The sequence below is a fragment of the Giraffa tippelskirchi genome, chromosome 2 (genome assembly GCF_054371585.1).
Source record: "Giraffa tippelskirchi isolate mGirTip1 chromosome 2, T2T-mGirTip1v1.2.pri, whole genome shotgun sequence".
NCBI lineage: Eukaryota > Metazoa > Chordata > Mammalia > Artiodactyla > Giraffidae > Giraffa > Giraffa tippelskirchi.
In genome coordinates this window covers 237314267-237334682 of record NC_137276.1, presented here as the reverse complement: position 1 = coordinate 237334682, position 20416 = coordinate 237314267, and the positions used below count along the sequence as shown (strand labels likewise).

The 20416-nt window shown below is 39.9% G+C and overlaps 1 protein-coding gene across 1 annotated transcript in view; it reads right to left on the bottom strand.

Moving 5' to 3' along the window:
- KCNH8 (potassium voltage-gated channel subfamily H member 8) overlaps positions 1–20416 on the bottom strand; it is a 444159-nt gene that overhangs the window by 216348 nt on the left and 207395 nt on the right. The window lies entirely within an intron of this gene.

Here is a 20416-nt window from a genome sequence, read left to right as displayed (position 1 = left end):
TTTAAAAGCAGAGACATTACTTTGCCAACAAAGGTCCATCTAGTCAAGGCTATGGTTTTTCCAGTGGTCATGTATGGATGTGAGAGTTGGAGTGTGAAGAAAGCTGAGCGCCGCAGAATGGATGCTTTTGAACTGTGGTGTTGGAGAAGACTCTTGAGAGTCCCTTGGACTGCAAGGAGATCCAACCAGTCCATCCTAAAGGAGATCAGTCCTGGGTGTTCATTGGAAGGACTGATGCTGAAGCTGAAACTCCAATACTTTGGCCATCTGATGGGGAGAGCTAACTCATTGGGAAAGACCCTAATGCTGGGAAGGATTGGGGGAGGGAGGAGAAGGGGACAACAGAGGATGAGATGGCTGGATGGCATCACCAACTTGATGGACATGAGTTTGGGTAAACTCCGGGAGTTGGTGATGGACAGGGAGGCCTGGCGTGCTGCGATTCATGGGGTCGCAAAGAGTCGGAGACGACTGAGTGACTGAACTGAACTGAACTGATTTAAAAAAAAAAACCTAAGCTCTATAGGAAGTTAATTCTTATTTTAGAGTTATAGATTATATCAAAAATTACTTAAAATGAGAAACAAGTTTATAGGAATTCTAGTGTAGAAATCCATTAAAAGTGAACAAATAATTTTGAAAGGTTTGCCTTTAATAATTTGTGGCAGTAACAATTTTATCACAATGATGGTGGATGGTGAAATAATCCAGTATTCTTCTCACTGTCCTCAATGTCTTACATTAAAATTCCTTAGTGCCTTTCGTTTGGGGCTCTTCTCAGGTTCATAGAAGGTAAAGTAACAAAGCCTTAGCCATTCTTTGCATCAGTGAAGGAATAGAACAGGATACCTGTGAGGAATTCAGGCCAGCAAGAAATGTCCAGGAATCAAAGTGCAGGGGTAAAGGAGGAAAAAGCAAGGAGACAATGAAAACATATGCCAACTCCTTATCTACAAGATCAACAAGTAGATTCAACCTATTCATCCAATTTTAAAGCATCTGTTTATTGAGTTATGTAGACAAAATACATAATTCAAATTTCTTGACCTTAAGGAAGAGCAAGCAATCTGATTTATCTAGACAAAAGTTGTACTGGAGATTTGAAGGTGATCGGGCTAATTCATGAACGACTCAAGATAAAGACCAATTCACTTTCCCTTTTGAGATGTAACTTCATCACTACTGCTCTGCACACAATCGCTGGTTGAAGAGAAGAGTCACTAATGCAATCCCTTCATTGCAGCCATAGCATGCATGATACCTAAGAACTGGAGAAACAGAGAAAAGAGTCCTTCCTGGAAATTTGTGTTAGATCTTAATGCAAGCTTCTTTAGAAAAGCTGGCATAACAATGCACCAACCAGAAATATACCTAATAATTTACTTCAACACAAAACTCAATTATTAAAAGACAGTTTCATTGTAATATGCTCCCTCTACTATTTCTTCATGCTATTCTAGAATGATGACTTAGTGGCCGTCTACCAACACCTCTCAACCAAGGGAGTTTTCAACAATGTCTGGAGACAGTTTGGGTTCTCAAAGCTGCTAAGCCCAGACTCCCAACCCATCCACCCCCTGCCCTTACTCCCCCTGGGCAGCCACAGTCTGTTCTCTGTGGCTGGGAGCCTGTGTTTGTTTCATAGGTCAGCTTATTTGCCATATTTTAGATTCCACCTGTAAGTGACATCCTATGGTTCTGTGTTTCTCTTTCTGACTCACTTCACCAAGTATGATCATCTCTAGGCCCATCTGTGTTGCTGAAAATGTCGTCATTTCATTCTCTGTTTGTGCTGAGTGGTATTGCATTATGTGTGTGTATCCGTGTATATGTGTGTCTACCTTCTTCATGCACTCACCTCTCAGCGGACGCTGAGGCTGTGTCTGTGTCTCGGCTGTTGTAAACAGTGCTGCTGGGAACATTGGAGGGTGCACGCATCTTTTAAACCACAGTTTTCTCCAGATGTGCGCCCAGGGGTGGGACTGCAGGGTCATACCCCGCACCACTTTCGTTTTCCGAGGACCCTCCCTGCTCTTCTCCGCAGCGGCTGCCCCGGTTTACACTCCCACCCTCAGTGTGGGAGGCTGCATTTCCTCCACACGCCCTCCCGCATTTATTGTTTACAGACTGTGATGATGGCCACTCTGAGCTGTGTGAGTGGCCCCTCACACAGCTTCAATTTGCATTCCCCTAATAATTAGGACTTTTGAGGGTCTTTTCATGTGCTTTTGACCATCTGTACTCTACAAAATTGCCTGTGATAGTTAAAGTAGTTCACAAGATATAAAGCACAACAACAGCAATCTTATCCCCTTGGCTAACATGTTAAGTACAGAATATATCGACTGAAATAAAACTCCTATCAACAAGACTTTCCAGAATATCACATTAGTAATCAGAATAGTCGTAACTGGGAGCCAGGTATAGAGATCCTCCACTCCAATGCTAGTTTCAGTATAAGAGAATCTAGTGAGGGAGGAAGCATTTATTATCGAGATCAGGAATCTGTAAATTTTGCCCCACCAACCAGTCATCAGTTCTTGCAAATAAAGTTTTATTGGGACACAGCTACACCCATTTATTTACATATTGCCCATAGCTGGTTTTTTTTAATAGTGAAAGAATAAAGCAGTTTTGATAGAGACTACATGGTCCAGAAAGCCTTTAATATCGGATTTTTACAGAAAAAGTTTGCTGATCCCTGATCTGGATCAAATGAGAATGAATAAACACTGAAGCAAATCTGAACAACACATTTCCCCAAATATATTCCTATCTGAGAACTAACGTGCTAGAGAAGGAGAAAGTATAAAGACCCAGTTTTATCAAAACTTTTAAAAATTAAACTTTACTAATTGATCCTAGGTTTAGGGGGTTTTAAGGGGAAAAAATCATACCAGCAAGTACAACTAAAGCTCAAATATTTCCCAATTCTATTCATTTCACCACTACATAATATCAAACACTCTATGAATGTAGTGTTTATGAGAATCAAACCATTTAAGGATTGGCATTGAAATGCAAATGCCCACTAAACTCAGCATGGATATTTTTGTATTTTTTTTTTTCTATTTTTGTCTTTCTCCTCCCTAAATAGGACCATAAGTTAACCAGGGACCCTAGCAAGCTTCCAAGGACCGTCTACAATCTCATGTATGACACTCATCAGTAAGTGCTTCATTACTTAGGCACAGAGCTATTTACTAGATTTTTCCAACTGAATTTGTGGAAGCATCAGAAAGTGTACAGTTCAATTTCAAGGACTTAGGCCAGAACAGCAACTTTTTTTTTTCCTTTTGCTGGTGAAACTGCAGGTGGCAAACGCACTGAGTGTTCCCTTCTCTGATGAGTTCACAATGAAGATGTAGAAAATAGGATCATCAGGTTAAAGTCTGTAAAGATGCTCCGTGACCCAGCACACTACAAGCCTTCCTGTCAAGGAGTGTAAGTGTGGAATTACGTACCCTTGTAATAAAAGAAGGTGTAAAGAATTGCCTAGACTAATCATGTTATACTGTAGCTAAAGAAACAGCAATCAGGCAAGGAAAAAATGCCTGGCCTATGTTGACAGTGCTAACTAGAGGCACAGATGGGACTCGAACCTGTAACTCCTGGGATCTTTTGACTGCCTCACAGAGTTAGCAGGTTGGCCTGGCACAGATAAAACTGTGAAATAGAGAAAAGCTAGCCTCAGATAACCACATGTAGTCCCAAACTCCCTTCTGACTGTACGTCTTGAGAGGGCACACCCACCAATGAGGGAAACATGAAACCCAAGCTCCTCAGCGTGACCTACGGCCGAAGGTGTGCGAAAGTCAGACACCCACATTCCCAGAACAGAAATGTTTCAGAACAGCTCACAGGCCAGCACGTCCTCAGGAGGCCCAAGTATCCAACGGCAGGTCTAAAGAAAACGGTCTTCAGGAAAACTTGGGGCCGAGAACTCACCCAGTCCCCAAAGAGCAAGCATCTAGAATAAGAGGAGATGCCCATCTTGACCGAGCGCCCAGGGCTTGTTCCAGGCGAGGGCCTGGCATCTTTTCCCAGGAAGCTGGGGCTGGAAGGGCTTGTGGAACATCTTAGCCAGTTCCTCCATGGTTTCAAATCTATGCACAGGGAAGGCGCAAACACCCTGAGCTAATTTTAATAGTGCATGAAACCAAGGAGAAATCATGGTTACTCATCATATTAATAATATTCACAAAAGCCACATTTCTAGCATATTCTCCTAACCTAGACCTTATCAAGAATAATATTTACTAATCTCACATAGCTAGAAGTTTTGATTAGCTGTCGATGAAATCAGAAGGATTTCTATGAAGTGACTAATGGGACAGAAATATGTCAGATCATCACAGTTCCCATTGTTTTTCATAAGGTGAATTTAAAGTGATAAAAATCTGGTGTATTCAGAGTATGTGTGAGAAAACTCAGGGCCAAGCTTGAGAGAGTATTAAAATTCTACCTGAGCTTCTGGAATTTGCTAAGTTTTCCATTTTCAAGTCAGTGTTCCTTCCACTAAAATATGTTATTTCATAGTATGGAATTTGCTATAGCGAAGCAGTCACATAGCACTCATGCTCTGAAAAGAGGAAAGGAATATTAAGGAAAAGTACAGGGAATAGAGACAGAAGTACTTTATCTCTTTTTACATCCTAGATTCGTCTACAGGCACTTGGATTTTTGGAATGTATGATTTCAAATAAAGAAATAAGAAGTTTAATTCACAGAAAAATTAACCTGAGCCTGTGTGTACTTTGCAGTACATTTAGCATGAATTTTGGTTTAGCATAGATTCAGGTGATTTCCAAACTGAGCTCATTAACATTATATAGCATCTAAGTGCAAAACGCTGCAGAAGAGCTTAAAAAACTGTCTTTACTTCTAAAAATTCACCATATAATTTAGAACTATGTCAACCTTACATAATTAGGATGTTTTTGCAGAAGTTGCCAGAAAAATCCCACCCAAACTGGCCAAAGAAGAGAGAAAATGAATTTTGGTCCAGCCTTTGAGTTAAAAGATTCTAAGAATTTGTATCATCTCAGTTTCAAATCCAGCCAGAAAGTACACATGCTCGCATCTCATGACGTCTCCTCGGCTATGGTGAGGTCATGCGTCTAACTGGGGACCAATTTCTGCATCAGAGGAGTATACAGCTCTGATTGGCCATGAGCTTGCTCAAGCTCATGTCCATTGAGTTGGTGATGCCATCCAGCCATCTCATCCTCTGTGGTCCCCTTCTCCTCCTGCCTTCAATCCTTCCCAGCATCAGGGTCTTTTCCAATGAGTCAGCTCTTCATATCAGGTGGCCAAAGTATTGGAGTTTCAGCTTCAACATCAGTCCTTCCAATGAACACTCAGGACTGATCTCCTTTAGGATGGACTGGTTGGATCTCCTTGCAGTACAAGACTCTCAAGAGTCTTCTCCAACACCACAGTTCAAAAGCATCAGTTCTTCTGCACTCAGCTTTCATTATAGTCCAACTCTCACATCCATACATGACCACTGGAAAAACCATAGCCTTGACTAGATGGACTTTGCTGGCAAAGTAATGTCTCTGCTTCTAAATATGCTGTCTAGGTTGGTCATAACTTTCCTGCCAAGGAGTAAGCATCTTTTAATTTCATGGCTGCAGTCACCATCTGCAGTGATTTTGGAGCCCCCCAAAATAAAGTCTCTCACTGTTTCCACTGTTTCCCCATCTATTTGCCATGAAGTGACAGGACTGGATGCCATGGTCTTAGTTTTCTGAATGCTGAACTTTAAGCCAACTTTTTCACTCTCCTCTTTCTCTTTCATCAAGAGGCTCTTTAGTTCTTCTTTGCTTTCTGCCATAAGGATGGTGTCATCTGCATATCTGAGGTTATTGATATTTCTCCCAGCAATCTTGATTCTAGCTTGTGTTTCTTCCAGCCCAGCGTTTCTCATGATGTACTCTGCATATAAATTAAATAAGCAGGGTGACAATATAGAGCCTTGACGTACTCCTTTTCCTATTTGGAACTAATCTGTTGTTCCATGTCCAGTTCTAACTGTTGCCTCCTGACTTGCATACAGGTTTCTCAAGAGACAGGTCAGATGGTCTGGTATTCCCATCTTTTTCAGAATTTTCCACAGTTTGTTGTGACCCATACAGTCAAAGGCTTTGGCATAGTCAGTAAAGCAGAAAGAGATGTTTTTCTGGAACTCTCTTGCTTTTTCGATGATCCAGCGGATGTTGGCAATTTGATCTCTGGTTCCTCTGCCTTTTCTAAAACCAGTTTGAACATCTGGAAGTTCACGGTTCACATACTGTTGAAGCCTGGCTTGGAGAATTTCGAGCATTACTTTACTAGCGTGTGATATGAGTGCAATTGTGCAGTAGTTTGAGCATTCTTTGGCATTAACTTTCTCACTGTTAATAGATGAGAATTTCATTCACTATTATATCACACCCCCAAGAAACCCACATCCCATAGTTATATTGTTCCTTTGGTTAAATCAGTGTTCACAATATGATGAGAGCTGAGCCCTTTGGTGTGCAATAAATATCTTTAAATATACTACACAAGTTTTCATTTTCTTTTGGAGTTAATAATTACCTGAGGATTTTTTCCTACATTCACACACCAATTATGCACATTATTCCTCAGCAGGTTTTGTTGTCTCAACTGGAATCCCAGCTCATGTTGAGAACCCTTCCCAGAGCCCTCTGCCTCCTCTCATCTGGGCAAGACGGCTTCCTGAACTTGACTGTCATCCTGAAAATACCATATACTCTACTGAATTACATCTTAATTTCCCCAACTTCATGTCTTCCTTTTTCTTGGCTTCCTGCCTCAATTTTGCACACCACAGTCTCAAGTAGATTCTTGAGAAAAGGTACATTGGAGGGAAGTAAACCTTTAGAGATGCTTCATGTCTGAAAAAATAATGTATATAATGTATATATTTACCCTTCACTTTGTCAGCAATTGCCCGGGTATGGTTTGAAGTTACACTCACCCAGAGTTTTTTTTAAAATTTTTATTGTGATAAGAGCACTAAATATGAGATTTTCTTTCCTCACAGAATTTAAAATATACAAGCCAGCATTGTTACCCACAGGTTCAACGTTGTGTGGCAGATCTCTGACTCATCTTGCATAAATGAAGTTCTATACGTGCAGCTCTTCCCTCCCCCCACTGCCTCATCGCCTACAACCGCGGTTCCACCTGCTGCTTCCAGGGCTTGACTATGTCAGGTGCCGCAGATCAGTGGAGTCACGCCGTGTTTGTCCTTCTGTGACTGCCTTACTCCACTTAGCACAACGATTCAAGTTTCATCATGTCATATATTGCAGGATTTCCATCTTTTTTTAAGGCTTAATAATATTCCATTGGGCTCCCCTGGTGACTCAGATGGTAAAGGGTCTGCCTGCAATGCAGGAGACCCTATGTGTACGCCACATTTTTTAATTCATTCATCATTGACATTTAATCTATTTCTACATCTTGATCATTACTAATAGCACAGTAGTGAACACAGTTGTGCTAATATCTCTTGAAGATGCTTATTTCTTTTGGATAAATATCCAGAAGTGGGAAATGCTGGATCATGGCAGTTCTATCATTAGTTTTTTGAGGAACCTCTGCACTGCTTCCATAGTTTTCACCATTTCTCATCCCACCAGCAGTAAGCAAGGGTCCAGTTTATAAGGCTCTACGGTTTTCTAGCTTCCACTGTTCCTCTTGAGAAGTCTAAAGTCATTCTGATTTCTGATCCCTTGTATATTACTTTTTTTTTCCTTTCTGGAAACAAAGAAACAAACAAACAAAAAGATTTCACAGTCTGGAAATCCATGTTTTAGGAATTTGTGTTAGTTGATTGATGGATTCTTCCCCTTCCAATGAGTTTCTTTTTTTTTTTCTCTCTCTTTTTTTTGGGGGGGGGTACTCTTGTGAATCTAGTTGTTTAATCTCCTCAATCTGTGCTGTTCAATAAGACAGCAATCAGACACATGTGATTTCTCACATCTGCATTTAAATTAATTGAAATTAAAAAGATTTTAAAAATTGAATGCCTCAGTCCCACCAGCCACATTTCAAGTATTCAATAGCCACCTACAGTTAGTGGATACCATATTACACAATGAAAATATACAATATTTCCATCATCACAGAAAGTCCTAGGACAGTTCAGTCCTAGATGGCCCTTTAAAGTACTGATCATATTTTTTTTCTATTTTACTAGATCTTTGTCGAAAATCTCTCATCCGTTTACTGGCTGCGTTGAGCCTTAGCCATGGCACGCGGGACCCTTCACTGGGTGCGTGGACTGCTCTCTGCCGTGGTGTGCAAGCTTCGGAGCCTGGGGCCCAGTGGTCGGTGTGCGGAGTGCGCTATGCCCTCCAAACGCCCCTTCACGAAAAAGGCAGACGTCTCCCCCACTGTTGGCAGCGCCTTGGTTGAGAAGGGTCACCTTGCACATGACCACATGCTGTTTGTGGAGAGAAGCTCGCCTACAGGGACTGGTTGATGTGAGTGTCCATGCCCTTCGCCCGACTCACGATGGTTCACAGATCATCCCAGCTGAAAGGTCTCTTTGTGATGATCAAGGACCTAAAGTCTTCTGCTCAGTTCCGCTTGCTCTCTTTCTCACACATATGCTGATCCCACTGACACTCGCTTCTAGGAGGGCAGTCGTCTGGTTGCACACAAGAAGGGAGGAAATCTGGATCCAGCTGCTTCTTAAAAATACTTTCAAATTATCTAATGATCTTTCTGCATTTAGTTCAGTGTTCATCATTGTCACTTTCAGGGGCATCTGTTCTTAAGCTTTTCTGTTCTTAAGGACCACTGGAAGGTCCTACCGTGGCATTTGCATTGCTTCTTAGCTTTTTCCACTGCTGGTTAGGATTTAGGCTTCTCAGATACATTAAGTCAGTTCACTTATCAATTTTCTTGCTGTTATCTTTCCTATTATCTTTGACCTGTGGGCTTATGTCTTTAAAAAAAATCTCTTCCCGGTTGTTTTAGTCAAATTTTGGAAATGTATGCATTTAATCTTCCGGTTTCTTGATGTAGACTTCACTCTGCATCTAGAACTTCTGACGTTTTTATTTGCAAGCCATGTTGTATAGTAAATAGAAATACTCATCATTAAAGCTTTCCGGTTGCACTAAGCCAGGAAAGGAGAGTGAGTAAAAGAGAGATTGTGTGTCTTGAAATTTGATATATTCTTGGGGAAGTAAGTGATGGGAAGCTATCAGACGGAGGTTCAGTCTGGAAGGAGTTATTACAGGTTTTGCAATTATAAGATGATATAAATGACTGAATATAGATTGAAACATAGACATTATATCAAGGATCATGGTGGTTTTATGACTTGAATGACAGTCATAATTATTTTTAACAGCCATACTGATGGGGTAGGATACATAAAAGGCAGGCACTTAAAAGCTATCTTTTCATTAAACTCAGTATGATGAGACATAATACACAGTAGTATGTACTGTCCTAGACGGGAAAGGAGCGGGATGAACTTCAAGAGGGCTCAGAGGAAGATGGCAAACATGATTAAAGGGCTGGGAATAAGGGAGAATCTAAGTGGCAAGCAGAAGAACACGCAGTTTATTCAGAAGAGAAGGATTAGATGGTTTCTAATGGCCCTAAAGCACATAAAGCAATACTAATTCATTTTCACATTTTAAGTGCTTTTTCTGAGAAAATTTAATGGGGTAATTGGTGAGTACAGCACTTTATTCATCGTAGGCCTGTCAGTGTGAGCTTCCCTCCATCTCAAAGGATCCGAGCATGATAAAAGGGTCTTTAACTCCAACAAGAAGGGGTTAAGCTAACATAAAAATTCTCTAAAAGTGAGGATTGCTATAGGACAAGTTTACTGATTTAAAAACTGATATTTACATAGAACAAGACGATGATGGAACTAGATCAACAGATGTGTGGACCCAGTTTTCTTCAGTAACGAACCTAGGAAAGATGCAAATCCTTATTTCTGCAGTTTTCTTTTAGATTTCCCTACTTTTCTACATAATTTTTCATCAATGAGCAGGCAATATTTTCTCCAATGGCTACAAACTGACACTATTTGCATTTTTAATTAAACTTGATAATGTGAATATGTTCCTTTTTACTGTGACGTAGAGAAAATGTAAAGATTATGAGTCAAACTCAAGTGAAACACAGCTTGGGTTTCCAGCCTGGCCTTGCCACTGAGTGGTTTTGTCAACTTGCGTGTGTTACTTAACATTTGAAAACACTGATGATAATATTGCTTTTACCATAAGGTTGTTGAAAGGATTCAATAAATGAAAATATGGAAAAGCATTTAGAAAAACATCTGACTTAGAAGAAACACTCAATAAGAGCTAGATATCACTTTTATTCAAAAAAACATTTAAGGTGCTTTTACAGAAATAGATGTATGGGAGGCTTTTAAAAATAAGAGAAAGAATTTAGGCAAAGTATTCACAATAATGAAATGAAACTCAAAAGCTACAAGCTTACTATTGTTTATGAATAGTATTTAATATTATTATCAAATTTCTAGCTCAATTAAAAAGAGGAAAATGTGATTGGATGTAAAAACTATGGTATCTATAAATAAATTTTCAAAACTCGTATCTTGACTTAAAAATGTCTTTCCCCAGGATTCTCATAGTCACTAGGATAGATAACTTTTTTAAAATCAGAAAACATGAAAAGTTATGCAATCGCCACTCAAATTTTGTTAAAATTATAACTTTAATATAAATGTCTAACCAAGGGGCAGGCTTATGGTAAGTAAGCGTTTTGTTTGTTTGTTTGCTTCTTTTCTCCTAAACCATGAAAAGCAAACACAGCGGCCTAACAAACATGTCCCCTCCGGGAGCTCATATCCCCGACTGGATATTAGACTTGGTTTAATGAGGTTACATATAAATCACCAAAATCAGTCAGATATTTACCTATATTTCTTTTTTTTTTAAGCATTGAATTCTCTTTGATTTGTGACTACAGATGTGCGGTGAAGGTCCAAATACATTTTTATTTAAATATAGATGCTCTATATTTCCAGGATCGCTTGATTAAACAGTCCACAATGACTGTATTAGTGTACAATTAAAGCTCGATCATGTATCAGCTTTTCACAGGTGTATCTGCATGATTTCTGGCTCTCCATTCTGTTCCACAAGTACATTTTTAAAAACTGATTTGTCTACATACTCTATTTATTACTATAAGTTTAGTGTAAAGACTGATATGTGGTAGCACAAGTTTTCCTGTTTGGTTTGTCTTTGTCAGGATTGTCAGCTATTTTTGCAATTTTAAAAATTTCGTACAAATTTAAAAATCTCCCTGGTGGGTTCCACAAAAGAACAAATAAAATCAAAATGAAAGAAGAAAATACCCCACAAATCTTTTCGAGATTAAGGATTTTCATTGGAATCTCACTGAATTTACATATTAATTATCACATCATATTTCTCATGATACTAAAACTTTCTACCGTTAACCCATGATTATTTTATGACACTCCACTTATTTAGATATTCTTTAGTGCCTTGCAGTAGGACACAATTTTCTTTCTAAAGTCCATGTGCCTTTTTGTTAGGTGCTGCCTTTTGTTTGCTATTACATATAGAATTTTTAAATGAATTACTTTATTTTTTAATTGAAGGCTAATTGCTTTACAGAATTTTGTTTTCTGTCAAACCTCAACATGAATCAGCCACAGGTGTACATATGTCCCCTCCCCTTTGAACCTCCCTCCCGTCTCCCTCCCAACCCCACCCTCTAGGTTGATACAGAGCCCCTGATTGAGTTTCCTAAGACATACAGCAAATTCCCGTTGGCCATCTGTTTTACATGTAGTAATGTAAGTGTCCGTGTTACTTTCTCCATACATCTCACCCTCTCCTCCACTCTCCATGTGTCCATAAGTCTGTTCACTATGTCTGTTTCTCCACTGTTGCCTTGCAAATAAATCCATCAGTACCATCTTTCTGGATTCCATATACATGCATCATTATATGATATTTATCTTTCTCTTTCTGATTTACTTCATTCTGTATAATAGGCTCTAGGTCCATCCACCTCATTAGGACTGACTCAAATGTGTTCCTTTTTATGGCTGAGTAATATTCCATTATACTTTTTTTTTTAAGTGCTGCATTTATAATTTGTATAGAAATGCAGTTGGCTTAGATATTTGTCTTGTAATTCTCAATTTGTTGAAGTCAAATAGCAGTTATTTCTCTATGCATTTGTATGGACTATCTATGGGTAATTATATAATTTGAAAATAATGGTAATTTTGTTACTTTCATTACAATCTTTATTTATCCTTCTTTTCCTCTTCTTAGGTCACTAGCCAGGACTGCTACTGTGTTGTTAAACAGAATTGGCAACAGTAATGGGTTTATTTTCCTTGATCTTAATTTTTAGAGGAAATACTCCAAGTGTTTCAACTGGCTATTATATTGGTCATTTTTTTTTTTTTTAGGGGTGGGGGGAATGGAACATACCCTTAATCAAAAAGTAGAAGATTGCCTTATTTGTATTTTTACCACAAGCTCTATCATAATATGTTTACTGTACAGCACTATGGAATTCCTAAATCTATCAAGATGGTCATATTTTCTCCTGTAACCAGTGAATATGGTAGACTTTATTAACAGCCTTTCTTTTTTAAAGAAAATACTCATTTCTTTACGCTGCACTGGGCCTTTGCTGCAGCGAGCAGGGGCTTCCCACGCAGTGGCTTCTCCTTTTCTGGAGTGCGGGCTCTAGGGTGGGCTTCAGTAGGGCTCGCAGCATCTGAACTTAGTAGTTGCGGCGCCTGGACTTGGTAGTTCTGGGGCGTGTGGAATCTTCCCAAAGCAGGAACTGAACTTGAACTGGTGTTCCCTGCATTGGCAGGTGGGTTCTTAACCACTGGACCACAGGGAAGTCCCATTAATAGTCTGGCTACATTTGAACCTTTATTTGTTGTGATACATTCAGTTTGCCCAGGACACAGTGTTGTTTTTTTTCATTGCTGGATTCAGTTTGTTTACACTTTTCGTTTAGAATTTTTGTTCTATATTTATGGTTAGCATGTCAATTTTCCCCCACCCTTTTCAAGCTGTGTGGTTTGAACATCAAGATTATATTAGTTTTCTATCTCTCTGAAATAATTTGTTTAAGATTGGGTTTATTATATATGTGGGAGTACTCATTGATAAAATCATTTGAGCATAATATTTTGGGGAAAATTTTAAAAACTGATTCAGTACATTTAATGATTATAGATAATTCAAGTTTTATTTTCCATCCTGAGTCAGTTTTTTAAAATTAACAAACTTTTCATTTTGCTTAGCGCTTCAAAATCATTGGTGTAAGGTTTTTATTATATTGTCTCCTTTTTCTCTTTCTGTGGCTCTTACAGCCCCTTTTTCATTTCTTTCTCTCTCTTTTGGAGTATAGCTGCTTTACAATGCTGCATCAGTTTCTTCTCTACAGCAAAGTGAATCGGTTATATACATATGTCCCCTCTTTTTAAGATTTATTTCCCATTTCAGTCATTTTTAATACTGAAGTTTCTAATAGTAAAGTTTTGGTTAGTGAATGATCTACAGTTTAGAATGAAGTTTCTGTATCTTATTTCTATTTTTTCAAGAGTTCAAGTGGATGAAACATTCTAGTTGCCACTAACTCTTATAAACATTTTGAAAATTGCATTTGACTCTCTTCTGGCTTTTATTGTTGCCTTTGAGAGCACAGCTGTCAGTCAAACCGGCTTTTATTTGCAGATAAAGTCCTTTCCGTAAGCCTGCTTTTAAGATATTCTCTTTACATACACTGCTGTTTAGTTTCACAACATAACAGTTCTTAGTCTTGGTTTGCTTACATTTATACCAACCTTTCAGATGTGTTGGGCTTTCTGAGTACTGATTTAGAATACTCAGATGTATATGAATTCTGAAAAATCATCAACACTTTATTCTCTACCATTCTATTCTCTCTTTCTAAAATTCCAGATATTCTGGATTGTTTGGCTCTAACCACCGTTTCTCTTGAACTTCATTGTCATGTCTGTCTGTAATAATTGCATGGATTAATTTTTCTTTTCTAATTCACTAATTCTTTCTTATTCTTTGACCAGTTTGCTGTTTATCCTGCTCATTGAGTCTTTATTTTTAATTATTCTCTTTCTCATTTATAGGAGTTCTCTTTGGTTCTGCCAACAAAAATACTGTCACTTGCCCTCTGCCCCTACAAGGATGAAGTCACAAGCCACTGCAGCTGCTGACCTTCAATACACCCTGAAAGGAGTTGAGGGCAGAGATAAAAAATGAGGCACTCTGTGCTCTGGGGAAAACTGGCATAACAAGCCTTCAGACAGGTATATTCAGGAGAATATTTTATGACCCCAATTCTTGCATCTCCTCACATCTAGAAAAGCACTAAAATCAGTAATGGTGACATCTGCCTCTCAAGACTGGCGGCAAGCCTCTGACAAAACACGGGCTTGATGACACAGACCCCCTTCCCAGCTAAGATCGTGTGGAACACTGACGTCTCCCCTGCTGGCACGGTTTCCCAGAGCTGCGTGAGACCTGTCCCCTGGCTTGTGGTTCTCATTTTGCCCCAAGTAAAACTTGATTCAGAACTCTCACGTTGCATTTTTTTCTTCAGTGGACAGTTTTTGTTTTCTTCCAATTATATCTGGTTAATTTTGACTGTCTTTGTCCCTCTGCTACTTTTAAGAATCACCATAATTTTCTTTAAGCAAATTAAGTAGACATATTCTTATCTAATAATTCCAATAGTTTTAGCCCTTGAAGATTCAGTTTTGTAATTTTTTTTGTGATGATTCTTGCTTGTGGTAGTTTATCTCACAGCATTCATGATTTTTATCATATACTCATGTTTCTTGGAACTTTATCTTGGAAGATTCTTTTAGAACTTCAATTAAAAATGCCCAATAAGAACTTTGCATCTAATTTTCCTATGTGTCTGGGGACCCCAGTGATCAGAATCACTTTAAATAAAATTTTCAGCTATGATTACTTGATATTCAACAGACGTTGTGAATTTAGACCCCAAACCTAAATAAAGGTAAGGTACTAATTAGGAAGGCTTCCCTGGTAGCTCAGTTGGTAAAGAGTCTGCCTGCAATGCAGGAGACCCCGGTTCAATTCCTGGGTTGGGAAGATCCGCTGGAGGAGGGATAGGCTATCCAGAGACCCTGGTTCAATTCCTGGGTTGGGAAGATCCGCTAGAGGAGGGATAGGCTATCCACTCTAGTATTCTGGCCTGGAGAGTTCCATGGACTTTCACTTTCTAATTAGGAATTCTTATGAGATCCGTCTTTTGTCATGCTCTTCTGGGAACCAAGATTAAGTAAGTGAAAGTGAAGTGAAAGTCACTCTGTGGTGTCCGACTCGACTCTTTGCAACCCCAAGGACTATACAGTCCATGGAATTCTCCAGGCCAGAATACTGGAGTGGGTAGCCTATCCCTTCTTCAGTGGATCTTCCTGACCCAAGGAATCGAACTGAGGTCTCCTAAATTGCAAGTGGATTCTTTACCAACTGAGCTATCAGGGAAGCCCAGGTTAAGTAAGCAAGTCTTTATTGATGTCTTCAAACTGTGGTGCTGGAGAATACTCTTGAGAGTCCCTTGGACAGCAAGGAGATCAAACCAGTCAATCCTAAAGGAAATCAACCCTGAATATTCCTTGGAAAGACTGACGCTGAAGTTGAAGCTCCACTACTTTCTCCACCTGATGCAAAGTGCCTGCTCATTGGACACTGAGACATTCATGACTCATTGGAAAAGACCCTGATGCTGGGAAAGATTGAAGGGAGTTGGAGAAGGTTGACAGAGGACGAGGATGATTGGATGGCATCACCGACTCAATGGACATGAGTTTGAGCAAACTCTGGGAGATGGAGAAGGACAGGGAAGTCTGGCGTGCTGCAGTCCATGGGGTCGCAGAGTCGGACACGACTGAGCGATGGAACAACAGCTTTTCCTTTGGGATCGCTCAGCCCCTGTTGCAAGTGACACTGTCAATGTCCTTCATTGTCCCAGATGCATGCTTACGACTTCAATCTGATTGCTGCTCTGTTGAGGACCTCGGCCTTGTCTTTCATGCCTCATTAACTCCAACATACTCCTCTTACTTATACTTTCTTTTGTTCTTCAAATCTAATTCTTTCCTTCTACCACCAGCATAGCCATATTTTAATTTTTTTTTATATTGTGCAGGAGTTTTACATATTCTATATGAGGATCTCTCCTCTGCACCTCTAGCTCATTAATGCTTGTTAATCGTATAATTGATTTCTTTCTAACAATAGATTCTTGAGACTTCAACAATAAATCACAATGGATGAATCAATTTCATTTCAAAAATATATGAAAGATAATTTTGTATCAATGATTTAACTCTATAAGAGAGGGTTGAGGTCTCCAATTTTCTATTTGTTACAAAAATGATAACGTCTTCCTCAACAGCATGTATGGCAAATATGTGGCTGAGTAGACTGTTCCCTTCTATTCAAGTCACTGTGACCTTGGAAAAGTTCAATAATTGATGATAGTTGTCTTTACCCTTGGAGACAAGATGCCACCTCAAAAGGCTCTTCAGCATAAAATTCTAGCTATTACTAATCACATGACATTAGGCCGCATAGTAACTCTTATTTGCCATCCTTCTCTAGGTCACCAGATTCATTAGATTTTTTCCATTATTACTTATTATCCTTACAGATTAATAGTGTGTCTTTTGACTCTAAAGATGATGTGTGATTGCACAAGGGTGACAGTCTCCATGGAAAGACGGTAGCAGACACCAGCAAAAGATGTGCATTCCTTTAATGTAGGGAATGGATACAGCGCCCACCCACATCTAGACATGGCTACACAGACTGAAACGGCCAGCCAGCAGCACTCACGCAGTTGGATAAGTACTCTTGGCTTTCAAGTTCTCATATTGTCCCACTGCTGCCAGTGAGATCCTCTGACCTGACAAAGGAGAGGATATCATCAGACCTTTGAGAACCTATCTTCACCATTTTCCTGTTTTGAGTGAATGTTTGGATACCCTCCAGTCCCTCCCTATTTGCTGAGAAACACCATATTCCTAAGATCTCTGCAGTTAGACTAGAGAATTAAAAGCCAACTTTCCAGGGAAACCTGCTCTCAGTAGGGCCAGGTTTTGAGTTAATCTGAAGTTCTACCCCTTCACAGGGGCTAATGGCAGAACTTTAAGAGGATTAACTTTCACTGTAACTTTAATTTAGGCAGACTTTTTGCCAGAAAGCTAGACTATCTACTCAGGAAATCATCACCTGATGGTATGACTTGATTTTCTGCACTTTTGTTGCAAAGTACATAAATATGTCATTTGTTCACTCATAATCTCATCAATATATCCTTTAGGTTTCACTGAAATTCTGTTGAAAGATGAAATACAGCTGGCATTTCATTTTGGGTCCATCACTTATTTCTTTCAGCTCATACCTAAGGCACCTTAAACAGATCAGAGATTATGTACTTGAAAAATCAGACAAAAAGATGACTCTTAGCCATTCTAATGGCTACTTCTTAATACTATGCTGCAATATGACTTAGAATTCTACCCCATTTTCCCTTCTTTTCCAGGTATCGCAGCTTCTTTTTTAATGGACCTGACAACATTTCTCAGTGATCACGTTATTCTTTTAGTTTTTTAAAATTTTTTTAAAGTAGACCAATTTTAAAGTCTTTATTGAATTTGTTACAATACTGCTTCCTTTTTATGTTTTGGATTTTGGCCACTAGGCGTGTGAGATCTTAGCTCTCTGACCAGGAATCAAACCCATATCCCCAGCATCGGAAGGAGAGGTCTTAACCACTGGGAATCCCAGGGATGACAATCCTGCGAACCACCTTCTTGAGAGACCAACTGACTCAGTGTCTGTATCCTCCTTTACTATACTGTGTTTGCTTCCACATTTCCTCTCACAGGCATATTTAGCCATCATTGCACGAAGGTTGTATTAATGAATATATTCTGTATCTATATATTTGGAATATCCTATTTCTAATTTTTGTAAGGGCTTCCCTAATAGCTCAGTTGGTAAAGAGTCCGCCTGCAATGCAGGAGACCCTGGTTCGATTCCTGGGTCGGGAAGATCCGCTGGAGAAGGGAAAGGCTACCCACTCCAGTATTGTTGTGCTTCCCTTGTGGCTCAGCTGGTAAAGAATCCGCCTGCAATGTGGGAGATCTGGGTTCCATCCCTGAGCTGGGAAGATCCCCTGGAGAAGGGAAAGGCTACCCACTCCAGTGTTCTGGCCTGGGGAATTTCACGGACGGTACAGTCCATGGGGTCACAAAGATTGTTTACAGTAGTGGCAGTTGCTGTTTTCCTCTTCAATACTTTTACCATCTCTACTCTTTTTGCCCCTTTACTTCACCCTGTAGCTTTGATTGCTCACACCCTAGCAGTCGCCGCACACACCTAGGTCTCAGGTTGTCACTGGACTCGTTCCGTTCAAGAACTCTCTTTCTGTGTTCTTTTCTTCAAGTTTTCAAAAAAATAAATTCTAGACCGATTCCAAGGAGCCACAAGACTCTGCATCTCTTTGCGCCAGAGTCAGTTCAGTCTTCCATGTGTCCTGCCCTAGCATACGTTCTAGGGCTCGAAAGTGAACCAGACATGACCTCTGCCTTCACAGAGCTCAGAGGCGAGAAGGGGAAAGGAACATACGGGAAAAGGGCACAATCCAACGTGCTCCTAAGCACCGTTCATAACTTCCAGAGATTCTCATCAGTATAATCAGTCATTTTAGCAGTTTTCTAGTTAATATATGTTCATCTTATTGTGCGTAAACACCCTTAATATGAATGTCTGCTATGAAAAATGCTAATACACACAGGCAAAAATTACATTCTCCACATTTAGGAGCAGTTGCCAAATTATGTGTGTATAGATTTCTATCCAGAATGGAAAGGTGTATTTTTTAAGGAGATCAAATCAAATTGAATTACCATACAATTTTAAGGCTTCCCAGGTGGCGCTGGTGGTAAAGAACCTGCTTGCAAATGCAACAGACTTGAGAGACGTGGGTTCCATTTCTGGGTCAGGAAGATCCCCTGGAGGAGGGCATGGCAACCCACTCCAGTGTTCTTGCCTGGAGAATCCCTTGGACAAAGGAGCCTTGCAGGCTACAATCCACGAGGTCTCAAAGAGTTGGACATGATTCAGTTACTTAGTACGCATAATTTTAAGAGATTGAAACAACTATATGAACAGTTCAGAAGACATTTATCCAGTGAGACTTCCGTGTTGTCTAAGAATCAAATCATCCCCCACATAATGTGTCAAATAAATACATTAAAAGCCTTATGGAATTTTGGCAAGACCTACTGTAAAGATAGTGAGCTTCCTAGGTGGCACAGTGGCAAAAAATCCACCTGCTAATCCAGGAGCTGCAGGAAATGTGGGTTTGATCATTGGTCAAGAAGATCTTCTGGAGGAGGAAATGGCAACCCACTCCAGTATTCTTTCCTGGAGAATCCCATGGACAGAGGAGCCTGGCGGGCTACAGTCCACGGGGTCACAAGGAGTCAGACGTGACTGGGTGACTCAGCACATATGTACACTGTAAAGATAAGCAGGATCAGGACTTCTGGTGGCCCAGTGGCGAAGACTCTGTGCTCCCAATATAGGGGGCCTGGGTTTGATCCCTGGTCAGGGAACTAGATCCCATATGCCACGAATGAGTTTGCAGGCCGCAGCTAAGGTCTGGCAAAATCAAATAAGTAACTAAATAAAAATATTTATATTTTTAAAGATAAGCGTGATTGCTTGATGGTGGTTCCTGATTAGTCTTCCTGTATGAAGACAGGCAAGATGGGATGGAAAGTTCACTTTCACTAATACGAGGGGCAGAAACTCAAACTCCCTTGAAACTGGGGACCCAGTCTCTCCCCTTCAGGGCACCCAGAGTTTCTCAGCACTTCTCTAGGTAGCTGGCACCTAAGTGCTTGGAACCAAATAGTCTGTTTTTCTCACACTGGCAAAGCCATTGGCACACTAACCCACATAAAAAGAAAAACAAAAAGGGAAAACATTCCCCCACCAGCATCCACTAAAACAAACCCTCAGTGTTCAGGCAATCCCAAGCATGTCTCTACACAAGATGCTGAAGCCCGAGACTCGGATACCTGCAGATTTTTGAGTTCACGGTTTCCAGTCTCTTCCAAGTGATGCTCCCGTCATTCATAACAGTAGCATGACAGATATAATCCTGGAATTGGGAACATTCCCTAACACCAAGGTCTAGTGAATTCTGCAGACACAGAGACCTCACTAAGAATGTATATCTAACCAGGAATCAAGTTATACGGTTTTTAAAACTGCCAACCTGAAGTTACTCATCCTCTTAATATTGGGTTGGCCAAAAATTTTGTTTC